This window comes from Mastacembelus armatus, chromosome 7 (genome assembly GCF_900324485.2).
Source record: "Mastacembelus armatus chromosome 7, fMasArm1.2, whole genome shotgun sequence".
NCBI classification, from domain to species: domain Eukaryota; kingdom Metazoa; phylum Chordata; class Actinopteri; order Synbranchiformes; family Mastacembelidae; genus Mastacembelus; species Mastacembelus armatus.
Genome location: NC_046639.1, coordinates 7,487,004 through 7,501,378, shown reverse-complemented (window position 1 = coordinate 7,501,378; position 14,375 = coordinate 7,487,004).

Below are 14,375 nucleotides of genomic sequence, written 5' to 3'. Positions count from 1 at the left end.
TCAACCTGGTTGGTGGATGACACCTCGGTGCTGTTCTGGTGCAACAAGACAGGCTTGTGGACTTTGCCATTGCGTTTCTCCCTGGCACTGCCCCCTCCACCTCCTCCCCCAGAGCTTTTTCCTCCACCATGGCCACTGTGCTCAGTCTTCCCCTCCGACACATCGTTGTTTTGTACCTCGGAGTGGGCGCTGCTGTAGCCCCCGGAACGAGGGTCCACCTTGGGGGAGATAATGCGGTGTTTAGCGCTGTTGCATTTGTGGTGCACACTGCTCCCTGCACCTGTATGTGAACAGAGAAAAATAGGTTGGGTGAGTTGATAGAGAAAGGGGAAAAAATACATACTATTGATTTCAGTGTACTAAATAACTGTGTAATGCTACTGTTCAAGGAGCAGAGACAAATATGGATGATCTGTTTGTTCTTGTACTTATCAATTTGTGAATGTTGTTTTTCAAAGGATAATAAAACTAGCTCTTCTTTTTAGTATACAGTGAGTGAAGCCTATGGGATTTGCATGGCTTGTTACCTTAATAACTAAAACTCTAACTGGGGGTTATTCAGGGCAATTTGTTTTAGAAATAAGTAAACCACTGCTCTACATTTTTTCCTGAGTTACAGCCTACTGAAATTACACAGCCAGCTATATATGATTGACTAACACGACATTCGAGAACAGCTGGGCTTTTTCAGATATGGCCCTGACGCAGTTATCAGTAAACAAAAATTATAAGCCAATGACACTGAAATTCAATTTCAGTATAGATCACCCACCAATAAAAGACCCAAACAACCTTGTCTGATCTACCATAGGAAACAGGTTCTTTATGTTCTTGCTGCTCTTCTTGTTGAATTTTCAAGTTCTCTCTTGAGAGCAAACTCCATCCCTCCCTCTAGCCCTTACCCAGTGTGCCCGTGCAGAGGCAGTTGTGAGTCCGGGGAGGTGGCTTAGTTTGGTGGCTGTCCAGAATCTGTTGCACTAGCTGCTCCACTGAGAAGCCAGAGCTGCTGTTCCCATTGCTGCAAGTCCACTTGATGCCATGAACTGCCGGGAGAGAGGAGGAGACAGAGATGTCAGCCAGCTCAACAGACCACCAGCCACGCCAACCCCCCGCCCCACCCACTGCCCTCGCAGTCTAGCTGCCAGCATCCCTCATGCTGCTCACTGGACACCTCTCTAAAATGCTCAAGGTACCATGATCCAAAAAAGAAATTCCTCTTTCTGTTTTGCCCACTGACTGGTATATGATCAAATAATATTGTAGATTCATTAATAAAATTATCTTTGGTGTTAAACATGTTCTGATCATTTTTAATTCCAATGCTCTCTATAAAAACGCTAACATTTGTGCTCCTTTTCTATATTTGCCCTGCTTCCTTTGAAGTGAACCGTTGCTTTTCTCTGGTCTTCGCTTTAAAGTCCAGCCTTTTGCACTGTACTGCTCATTCAGTCAGTGTCAGTGTCTTTTGCTACTTTGTGACCCTGTGTCGGTGAGTGCTGATGACGGTGGCGACAAGCTCAATCTTTCCAACCTCCACCCTAACCCCAACCTATGACTCTGACAGAAAAAGGCTCTGGGGAGGAACGTCACCTAGCTGCTACTGCTGCTGGATCTGCTGCAGCAAAGGAAAAAGAAAGGTTTTTTCCTGTAAAGCTCATCTCTGCCTCAGTCACACCTTTCCAGCACCTCCTCGTACTTTTCATTGCTCTATTTGCCAACTAGCCACCACTTCTGATGAGAGAGATAGTGGTTTTAGTGGGTGTAAGGTGGCAGGAGACACCATTGAGTGCTGCAATACTCAGGCTCTCAACCAGAAAGAAGGTAATATTTCAGAAGTGAAGCATATTTAGACTATCAAACACAATCAAGCCAGCTTTATTTCAAGTCCCCACCACTTCTGTAACTCATTTGCTTAAATATGCAAGGGAAGTATATAGAGTGAGGATTAGAGGATGTATGAAAAACAGTGAGAGTTTGCTTATTGCATGTCTGTTTGCATATGAGATAAAAGGAGAGGCGGACGATGTACGAGAGTGAGGGTAATGCAGATTAAAAACAGAGCCCCTTTAAATCAAAGTGAAACAAGCTGGGAAACATGACTGGGTGAGTGTGATAAGCATCTAAGTTGAAAGCTTTAAGATCCTTTTGGTCACCAGCAGATGTCAGCAGAGCTGCTGTGATCAAGCTGGACAGACAACTCATTGTGGCAGGTTTTAGAAACAAGCAAGATTCATTTTGATCTACTATACAGTCAGAGATATTCATCCATTAATTTACAGGGAATGAGCTGAAAAAGTGCGTGGACAGAAAGTGTGTTTGAAAAGTTGAATCTAATGTGATTGTAATTACTGCACAAACAATTGGGTCTGCATGCAGATCCCATTAGACAGTACATCTTTAGTCACTGCTCACCTCTTGACAGAGTGAAATGCAAACGGTACAAATAAGGCAATGCTACTATTACTAACCCAGAGATGATATAGCCATTGGCATACTTAAAATATTGCCATTAATTCTTTTTCTGTACCAAAACCAGCAGGGAGGCTTCAAGACACCAGAGCATCCATTCTGATACTCTGACCCAAACAGGGTGACAGAGCAAGAGTGAGAGAGTCTGATGTAACAGTTTACATTCACCATGTAGTGCCATCCCTATTTGCCTCTGCCCTGATCCCTTATGCCAGAATTGCCACAGAACCTCTTCATCAGATGGACGTTGCGCCCGAAGGCTCTGTGTTGTTGATGTACAGTTACCACCACATCCTCCTGTCTGCTCTTTTCACTGAGGGTTATGCTCCGAAGCAGACATGACAGGAGGAGTGCCACTAGGCTTAATCCCAATGGCTGAAACAGAAAAGGCAACAAACAGCAACCCAGTCACATCATCGTCCTGATGACTGCGTCCTGTCATGAGCAGCATCACATAGCTCTAATGACAAACACAGGTCTGTAGGGCACATGCCTCTGCACCGCCGGACACTATATAGGGCAGTGGAATACAATACATTACAAGATGTCCATTCCTGTCTGTCTTGCCTTAGTCTGTTCTTCTCTGGTCCTGTCTGTCTAGCCTGGAGATTGGCCTTCTGACTATCTGAGTGTTTGTTAAAGCCACTCATGCGCTATCTGTCAGTAGACTAGGGGCATAGCTGTGGAGGGCACTGCGTGTTTATAGCATTAGACCAAAAGAGTGAATCAAGCTGGCTGCCTTGTCTATGCAACTGTAGCGTGACTGAGTACTGATGCCACCCTCTCCCCCCTGTCTTCACCCCGTTGCTTCTTCTCTGTCTCATCAAACACCGCAGGGTGTTAAGGAGGATAAGGTCAGACAAGGCCATGTTTCACAGAGCTTATTTTTGAACTGCTGTGTGTGATCATCCATGCATGTGAAAGTTTTTGTGACTGAGACCATGAGCGTATGTGTGGCTGTGTGTTTGTGGAGAAAGAATAAGCTCAATCGATATCCACATTTCTGCTTTGTTGTTGTTTTGTTTGTATCATTAGAGGTGTCAAATGGTTTTCACACTGAAATGTCATAAAGAGAATAACAAAAGGAAGAGCAAGAGGGAAGAGGGCAACTGCACTGCAAAAGTTGGCATCGTTCCAGTTTGACATTAAACAGAGAGTTTGTGTGCTTATAAAAATCAGCTCGTGAAATAGGAACCATAATCATTCTATAAAGAACCATTTTCTTACAATATAACCACACAAATCATATATGGCCACGGCAAACATACTGTACACACATGCAGTTTTGCATTCTGCACTCAACACTCAAACTACAACATTTGATGGTGCACAAGCCTGACAAAGGGAGAGGCAAAACCTGTCTTGCTAGTTTATTGTCCAAGGAATCCTCTGAGGGATCGAGCAAGTTTTGCTATAAACAAAAATGTGCTATAATAGTGGAAAGATATATTGTGGTGTGTAGCATTCTTATGCATTGCAAAAACACATTCATTAAATATGCAAATTTTGTCTTCTGAGATGCTGGGAAAAATACATTGCCAATATATAATTTGAGCCAATATATAATTTGAGATGAAATAATGTAATAATACAGCATGACCTGAACACTAAGCTGGACTCCTTACAGTGGGATGTGGTTGCTTTCTCACAGGGTCACTAGATGGCAATGTTGTTCCATCACTGAACTTGTGCTGAAACGCTGGTTGTTCCAAGGGAAAGACAGAGGAGTAGAGAGTAGAAGAAAGATGGAAAGCAAAGACTGAAAGCAGGAGACGGATTTTTTCTCTTTATGTAGCCCCCTCATGTAGCCTGGCAGCTAGAAGGCATCTCACACTCATCCGCTTTGTCCCAACAACTCCCAAAGTTAATGACTTTACGCATTACTGCAAATGGTGCTTGGTTTTTACATTAGGCCACAGACGTAATGAATACAGTAGGCCGTTGTTGCTCAGTGGCTGTCCTGAGGTAAAGCTTCATTTTAAAATATGTCCTAAAACTGATAGCAAGCAGAGCAGTGAGGAGGATAACAATATAGCCCAGACCTAAGTGATGATGGCCCAAACTGCCTTTTCAGTATGCAGCCAGCGTGCATGCATGCTTGTAAAGCTGCTGACACGTTCCTCTTTACCTGGCCACATCACCAATAATTGGCCATTGGAATATCAGTCACAGCCCTGTTGGACCCTGCCAGACACACCTGAATCACTGTCTGGTTGTTAAAGGTATCTTAACAGCTTTCTGAAAGATTTTCAGTTTCCCTCAAGATCCCTATTTGGCTATTATTATCATCAGACAAACCCTGGCATTTTCTACAACATTGCCCCAATCTTTGGGCAGGTCTAGTGACTCATAAAAAAACATAGTGCATCTCACAGAGCATTAGTAAAGCTGATAGCAACAGGGATCAATCCATGGGGGGCAGACAGAGCCAGGGAAGGGGTGGGGGATTTCTGGTGAGTCAGACATTCTTGCTCCCACGCATTAACATCAATCAATAACCAGCTTGCTGCCCTCTTTTGCCTTGACTTCCTTCATGGGCCAGAGAGGAGGGGCACTCTCGGCCTGGCCAGAGTGGTGCCAGAGGTCTAGGGGAAGAGCTGATCTTTGACCCGTAACCAGCAGACGGCTCCAGGAGGCGCACGCACTCACTGGCTGAAGATGCGCTCTGACTGAAGTGCTCAGGGCACTTAGTGTACCAGCTATAAGTTAACAGGACTGGACACTGAACTACTATGTTTAGTTTTTTGTGCATGAAGGCTTGTAATAACTACACAAGCCTTTTTTAGAGGAGACAGCAGCTGCTTCTATTAAAGGCCATGAATAACATTTGAGACTGGTGTGACAAGAACTGATGAACGCAGAGTTCTGAACAGGATTATTCAAATACTCACACATGGGCTTAAGCTGGCCAATCAGCTCCTCCTTGGTCCACTTGGCCCACTCCTTCTTGTCTGTATTGATGGAACACAAGATCGGGCCACATGGTTTCCCACAATCCTCGATGGCTGGGACATTCAAATAATGGACGAGCACAATATCAGGGTTCTGTGAGGGAAAGAGAAAAGAAGGGTGGAGGAGATTAGAAGGAATTGCATACTTGATGGTCTTAGTCAGACAAGTGACATGGTTTCTTGGATATAAATTACAATAGGAAGGAGTGGAAGTGACACATAGATACTGTGGCTCAGCTGTGAGTGCTTTTATGTGGAGCATGCCAACCGGTTGATGAGAATTAAAATGCTGCTTCATGGTAACCTGCATAACAGACAACAGAGCCCAAGTACAGACGAGGAGATGCACAACCCAATACACAACCAGAGCAGAACAAATCCAGGATCAGAAATCTGCAATAATCTCAGTCATTATGTGACTGTATCTGTATCTCCAAATGTGTGTGTGTCGGGTATACTAGCATTTGTGCTCATTTATGTGTGTACTTGTATGTGCATATGGGTGATAATGTAATAACTGTGCTCATGTAACACACTTATGACATGTTGTCAAGTCCTCCCACATGGTGAGTTGATGCCCTCAATTAACTGCCTGTATTTACCAAGTCAAAACTCAACAATTTGCAGGCAGCAAATTGTTACTGGGCTACCTCTGCAAATTCCCTACATTGACAGCTTATGAATAATAGGTAGTGTTTAAAGCAATGTTGTGCCGGTGTGAACAACATGATTTCACTTCTGTGATAATGAAAAGCTTTGATTACCAAGTATGGCAAAGACTCACGCAAGGGATGTGTCTGTTTCAGTCCTTATTGCTTATTAGAAGCATCTCACTGACACTTAAGTCCACTCAAGCTTAACAATACAGTACAGTACAGCAAATACAGTAACATATCTCCACACTGATTCAAGCAAGGATGCAAACAAAATCTACACTGATTCTAACTGTCTGATAGACTGACAAATATAAGTATAGCATATGGAAGAAAAACTGTAATCAGTGGTATGAACAAAATAAACACAAATACACAAAAACATGCAGGCACTTCCAGCTAAACAAGAAGCACAAACTGACAAAGCAACAAAGACCTCGATAGAGAAAAATGCTGTGGCAAAGTGTGTGTGTGTGTGTGCCCTCAGTTTGAAGCGTCATCAGTACTAAGTGGCAAATAAATCAAGGCTGCTACTGTAGGTCCATGCTCCCTCTCAGTGTATACCATTAATCTGGCACAACACCCCTCTCCCCTTCTTTCCTGATCCCTTCTCATCAGACAGGGGTGTGGTTGGGGCACAGAGATCTACAGAAACAGCTACGTCTGTGAAAAATCCCAACAACTGGTGGATGAACATGGTATGGGTATAGCTAACGCTCTCCATAACTTCTACCAGGTGCTGGTATTTAATATTGCAGTTGCACTGTGATCTCATATTTTCCTTGTCCCCTGTCATTGGTATGGGCAGTAGGTGATGACTGCTGAACTGTTTGGATGGAGATGGCACAGGGCAGTGTGTGATGCCCCCAGATGGCATCACCAGCTGTGTCAATAGCTATGAGATGCCCTCAATCTTTACTTGGAATGAGGATGCAGAATGTAGATGGCTTCATTCAGTTACAAGCATACAAAAATGTATGTGTATGTTCATGCAGGCGGGAGCGATTATGCACAGACACACCGCTCATGCAGTAAGTGTATGCAAACACAAGAATACACACACAAACAGAGCAAGGACACACTCACTGGCATACTGGCATAAGACAATGTAGATAGATAGATAGATAGATAGATAGATAGATAGATAGATAGATAGATAGATAGATAGATAGATAGATAGATAGATAGATAGATAGATAGATAGATAGATAGATAGATAGATACACATGGTTTCGTACAATCTACACAATCTATTCTTTCCAACACCCACACTCTCAGCTGTCTCATATCTCTTCACACATAGGTACATGCAGCTCCACACATATGCACTAAACACAAAGGAAGAGACCACATGGCATGTCTTACAACTCAGCCATACACAAGTAATTGGTGTTGCGGTGTTACTATTAAGAATCTGCTATTTGTTATGAACCAAGAAGGGAGCCAGAGGTGTATGATGTCTAGAACTTGTGCTCTCTTTCCACGGTGTTGTTGACGTTGCTTCTTACTCTTGACTCAGTTTACAACATGTTTAACAGTTTTCTCCCAACCCAGGCTCACCTCTACTCTAAGAAGAAAACAACACAATGAAAATGTAAAGCGTCACATAAATCTATCAGGAATGGTAATTTAATTTAATTTCCTGCTGGCTGCTTTATTTTTCCTCAGTGTAATATCAGGAGTTGGTTCTCCAGGAGTAGATGAAAAAGGCTGAGGGGGAACTTTTTTGCCTGGATACTATTTTCCAGAGAAAAAGAGATCTCATTAACTTATTGATTAATTGTGTAATGTAGTCTTTTCGTTGTTTTTTCACTCGTTTCCCATGTGGGGCTCAGGGCAGCTTTGCAAACTCACATCCGCAGTGGAAGGGAAGACTGGGATTCAGTTTCAGGAGCCTATGGTGTGGATATGGGAGAGGATGTGAAGCTGCTGCATGATTATGTGTATGATGCGTATGTTGATATGTGAGTTTGAGCCTATTAACACATACATGACAGCATGCTGGCCATGTCTGTAAGCCGGTGCACTGAGCACTCACACGTTAAGGCCTCTTAAAACAAGAAGGGATCATGTATGCGTAAAATGTAGCGTGTCTTCAGCCAACGTTTTGATGTTGCCGTGTTGTGTTAATGTTTACTGCCCCTCCCTGGAACAGATGGATAGATGTTGAGCTAATTACTAGCAGAATCTTAGGGAGTCAGCCATGGGGGTGGAAGGCCTGCTTAGTGGGTGGTAGAGTGCCTTCCTGCCCCTCCTTCCACCACTTTCTTGCTCAAAAACACACGTAAATTCATCAGTATGCATAGGTATTAACGCACATACAGTATAGGAGAACACACAGTCATGGGCGCGCTCATACACATGCACATCTACAGTCTAATACACAGTGCATAAGGCATACATGAAAAAGTTTTTGTGCCAACGCGCACACACACACACATGCGTGATATGCAAGACATCGCCATCGCAACCGGAGGATAAAGGTGCTGTTGTAGCCAGGCAACAGGTTTTTCTAGCACCCACGCACTTAGAGGCAGCCAGTGCTCCTACAATCTTTCTGTGACTGCCTACCTCGTCCTGACGTTATACACCCTGTTCTACTCCAAAAGACAAGGAGGGAGAGACTGAGAGAGAGAGATCCGCTAATGGAGCTGAAGACATGGACAGAGTTAGATGTTGGTGGTGACCTTCTAAACTGTGCTGAATGTGAGCCAGTGAATGGGTATGTTGAGCTGCAGCTCAGAAATAACTAACTGAGGTTCGAGTACAAAGCATATGTATTGATGGAATCTTGTATCAGTGGTCAAGTTATGTGCCTGCTGCCTTGTTAAGTCTCTGTGACCCTGCCACAAACCTGCCATTCTCTTGAAACACCTCCATGTAGCTACTACTTCAGCAGCCTACCAAAGCTCATTAGGAAAATGAGAGCAAGGGAAGGAGACATAGTCTCAGACGGAGATATGTGAAAAGACAAAGAGACAGAGACGGAAAGAAGAATATGAGTAACAGCTCTTAAATTGTCAGGCAGACAGCTCTTCTCCATGGTTGTTCTCTACCACAGTAGGCCTCCCTTTCAGAACTTGTGCACAGGAGCGATAAGAACACCATTAACATGAAAGGATCTTAATTGAGAGGGGATGCTTCATGGAATTTGGATGAGCTGACGAGAAACCTTGTTCCTCTCTGATAAAATAACCCACACTGAGGAATGGTGGCTTCAAAACCTGTCATACGAAAGGAAAGAGCAGAGCAGACAGGGGCTCAGGTACTCTACTTTTACTCTGAGGAATGAATGGAGAAAATAAGCAAAGGAGGAAAGGAACGAGACAGTTCTTTATGGGAGAATTGAACTAGCATGCTACAGGGATATCCATTGCAATACAAAATATCATGAAAGCAGGAGCAGGCAATTGTTTTGTCACAAACATTTAACATCAAAGCATAAATACAGAGGGGAGGTGCATGTGTTGGTGTGTTTGTGTTTGTGGATGTTTCTGAGCCTTTGTGTATTTGTGTCTGACTACATTAAATTATAAATAGCATGTGAATGTGTGTCTAGAAGGAGATTTCTGTATGTTGGTTGGCATATGTGCATCATTTTGCATGCAGAATGAGAGCGAGGAGCAATGAGTGTTAGCCTGAGTGTGCCTGCTGTTGTGACTCATATTCATACTGTCAGTATGTGCAACACACAGTATGGTGTGCATTTCCGCATATGTGGGTGCAGTTTCATGAACATGTCATGTTTCCTGTTGGGTGCTGTGGTCTGCTGAATGGTTCTGAGGGGTTAAGGGCCTTGCTCTCTCGGCTGTGTGGGGGCGGTTGCCTTGGCAGTGGCACGGTGATGGATGGCATGGGGTGCCAGTCATTAGGCAGCCTCCTGGCCTCTGGCACTGAGGTTGCACTCTTAAACACTGCCTTCTCCTGCCTGTCCCCAAACACCCCCGCTCATTTCAAGGTCAACTGCCTCTGTGGTGCTGTAAGTTCACCTCCACAAGGCACAAGACTTCTTCCTTTTGTTTGGAACCTTTATCGCACACTGCCAACGGGTGTGTTTTGGAATGTGGGGGTGGCTGGCTGGTGCCTTGCCTCATGCAGACACACAGAAACAGACACAGATATGCAGCACATGAATACACACAAGCAAACACACACTGACACACACACACTGAGGTAAACAAAAACCCATGTCAAACCCTCTTAAAGAGGGAGCAAACAGCCTGAAGCTCCTGTCTATGGTAGCAGAGCAATCCTCTATCTGAACCCACTTTCCCCCTTCTCTCTGGGTCCTCTATGACAAACTCTTTGTTTAAATGTTCCCAGTTTAGGATATAGGCACCCTAATTGGGGTGTCTGGAGTCAATGCTCAACTTAACTGCTACAGTTCACCCTCTATTGCACCCGGCACTCAACCAACTACAACGCTGCCTGAGTGCCAAGCTAAAACGATGCCTGGGGTGGATACCAATCAGAATCAGCTAGTAAGAGCCAGTTTACAGAGGTTTTCTTAATGTGAACTGCCTCGATTGCCTCTGTCCAAAGTCTTTCAGAGGGAGGGCAGTTCAAGAGGCACAGCAGGATCCCCTGATTTAGGGAAGATTCATACTCCTTCTTTTTACCTACCTAGTGTACCGGCTGGGAGATATGAAAGGCAGAACTTGGAACTTTTGAGGAACAGGAAGAGGCCAGCATGTTTGAGCATGTTTCAGAGGAAGCCAGGGGCTGAGGCCTGTGATGTTTAATTCAGCAGCACATAATCACTCCGATGGAGTTGAGAGCAGGGCTTTAAATAACTCAGCTTAGAGGGGCAGAACTGCTTCATTCTGGGTGGGGGAATGCACGTCTGTATTTATGTGTGTGTGTCTGTGTGCCTGTTTGTGCACTTGTGTGTGTAATTGAGCAGATATGTTGATGTGTTCTGCATTTCTGCATGTCTGTGAGTGAGTATGCAAGAGTGCTTCTCTGTTTTTCTGTGTGGTTCCTCCCTGCTTTGAAATATTTTATTTGTGCAGTGCACCACAGTAAAAGGTGGAGTGTGTTTGTTGCTATGCCAAGCGTCTGCGTGCATTACAATAAAAGTGTAAAAGGCTGGTATTCAGAGCCTGAATATGGAAGAGCATTGTGGATGCCAAGCAGGCAGGCAGTAAGTCAGGCAGTAAGCTGGGCAGTGAGGCATTGAAGCCCCTTTAGCTGCCACAACTCAACTCACAGTTTACAGCCTACTTATTCTTCCTAAGGCCCTTACAGGCCCTCTCCATTAGTTGTGGTGCTCCCAAGTGAGAGGCCTCACCGCCGTGGGGCAAGCTGAGAAAGGGCCATCAGGAGCCCATCCGGCTGCCATAATGGCCTTGGCTGAGCCCATGGCACTGATCCTAATTTTCAGTGGCCATCCAGGTGATACCAAGTCACACTAGAGTAAAGGGGGGGAAGGAAGTTACTGAGCCCTCTCAGACACAGGGAGGATTTAACTGTGTGCACTCTCTTCATGGTTCTTTCCTTTTGTTTCCACCTCACCATAACCTCTCAACCTCTGGCTTTCTCTGAGTCTTTTCCACTTGCTTGCTCTCTCATTTTCATCTCTCTTCCTCCTAGGGCAAAGTGCAATTCATTTGGAGGAGGAAAACACAGCTAATGCCATGTCTCTCTATTCCTTCTCTTCTGCTCTCACTCCCTTTCATTTCACTGCTGAGTCTGATTTTGTTTGTGTGTGTCGTCTTTCTCCCTGTGCCAGTCGACAAGGCGTGCTATTTATGTGCTTCTGCCTGTGTCTGTGAGCGAATCAGGACTTCACAGGAGCAGCCAGGGGAGAGAGATGTGCTGGTGCATTTCTAAACAAGGAGTCACAGGGAGGACTGATGTGTGTCCAGCAGCAAGAACGTCCAACCTGGCCACTATCTGCCTCTGCAATGGCCCACTGAACGACAATAGATAACACTGGTTTGTCAGAATCAGCAACAACAACAACAACAGTGAAGTTTCTAATAGAAAACAGATGCAGTCAAGCACAAACTCTAAGAACACTAACGCACATATATGTAAATATGTACACCACACATGCACCGAGAGACTTACACACAATAACAACAGAAATGGCCACAGGACTGCTGAGGCTGTGTGCTCTGTCAAACATGGTGAGGGGCTCATTATTATTACTGGGCTGGATACTGGAGCAGCCCCAGAGCTCAGCTTGGCAAGACCTCTCTCCGGAGACACACACACTAGCCTCTACACACAGACACACACACATTCACACACACCATACAAATGGGTAATCAAACGTCTGCCCCTGGGAAAAAAAATGCTCACATGGTTTCCTAGCAACCAATGGTGTGTATTGGGTCGACATGAAAAATGAAAAATAAAGACTGTGTGTGTGAGTGTGTGGCTGTTTGTGAGACAGAATGAAAGAATGAGGCTGCGATAAAAAAAAAGTGCATATTAGAGAGAGGTAGAGGGGTTTATGGGGTGAAGTATGGAGTGCTTAGAGATAAGAAGTCGTGAATGGGATATGAAAAGGTAATGAGGAGAGACAGAGAAAAGGTGCCATCAGAGGTCTGCCAATCTGATCGACAAACAAAAGCATTTCACCAGCCTCACTAGAGGGGCAGTGTTGACTGCGATTTGAGCAGGTCCATTGACAGTTAAGGTCATGGGAATGTGTTGTCAAATCAAAGCTCAGTGAGAGATCATCACAGGAATAAATCAGTATCTTACATACTGTTACAAATATGTAGCAGAGCTGCAGGGGGAGAGGATTGTGCAAGAAAAAAAGCATAGGCATATGGCCTAAAACACACTGGGGCGTATCACACCAGGTTCAAATGCAAAAAAGGGGGTTGTGCTATACCCAGGTCATGCAATCAGGTGAGAATAGTAGTTTGTAAAATTGCTACACAGTGCTGTATAAAGAGGTGTAGTCGAATCTCTGGAGCTCTAAAGTGTCTTTTGATCATTGCTGAACACTGTAGCTAAAAAACACCAAGTCCCCTTTAAAAATGATTCAACAGAGAGACAGAGTTGGGTTTTATTTGTTTATCTATGTGCAAGTGTGTGAAATGCGAGGAGCAAAGCAGTGTACAATATTGTGCATGTGCGTCTCCATAAGATACCAGTGAGTGTGTGTGTGTACATGTTTGGTACATCTGTCTGTAAAATTGTGTATGTGAGGTAGGGAGAAGCAAGCTATCTCCATCCAGCAGCTGCCACAAAGAGGCTTCCCAAAACAAGCGTAGTGCTGTGACAGAGACTGAGCGACTGCAGCCTTCTGGTGGTGTAATAGGAAATTAATTGAGACCATCAATATGGTATTAATCATTAAAGCACAGGTGCTGAGGTGGCACTTTGCTGACTGCTCTACTGTTGGCAGCACTTACACATGCAATCACAGTAAAGGTTTGACCTGGTGTTTTACAAAAATGTAAGGGAGGACAAAGGAGAAAAATAGAGACAAAGGAAAATTAGAAACAGAAGACGGTGTCCTCTATTTAAACACACAGAGACAGTGGGACAGTTCTTATACACAGAAACCCAAGGTCATTCTTGTTTTATCTAGGAAAAGGCTAGTGTTTTCCTCTTCTGAGCCCCCTCATACAGCAACTAAATAGACAGAAATTGAATGGAAGTGGGTATTCTGAAAGATGTTTAAATCAGAAAATGTCAGGTAAATTTGGGAAAATATTCATCAACTCCCTTGGAAGCCATGTGTCTTATAACACCTAATCCTTTGTGAGACAAAGCACAGTGAGGACTGGAGTGCCAGTGTTAATCAGCCAGAGGAGTGCCAAATTGTAGCAACTACATTAAGCCGTTAAGCACACCATGTCTCCAAATTGTTGAAGGTGTCTCACTGAGATGAATGTTTCTTCTTATGAATAATACATCACACATATACACGCAGACCAAACCAGACACATATTTTATATGTATATGAACGCACATGCACACACTAACTCATGCACCATGGCGTATGTCTCTTGCTGAGACAGTGCCACAGAAGTACGGGATGAGGGTTTGTGGTGGGAGGCAGAGTTCGACAGGGTGACACTCCCAACACTTTGTTTGGACTGAATGAATTCTAGCATCAACTAGCTTCCACAGGCATTTTACACTAAACCCTCAGCACCCTATGTCTGTCAGTGTCAAGGCTGAGCCTATGAAATGTTTATGATTCAGGAGCTGCAGATAAGACGGAGATTGATCTGGATCGAAAGGCAAATAAGATTGCCAAAGCCCAGAGTCAGCTGAAAAGCAGGGAGAGGAAGTGAAGGGGGGGAGGAAAAAGAGAGTAAGAGAAGAAAATGCA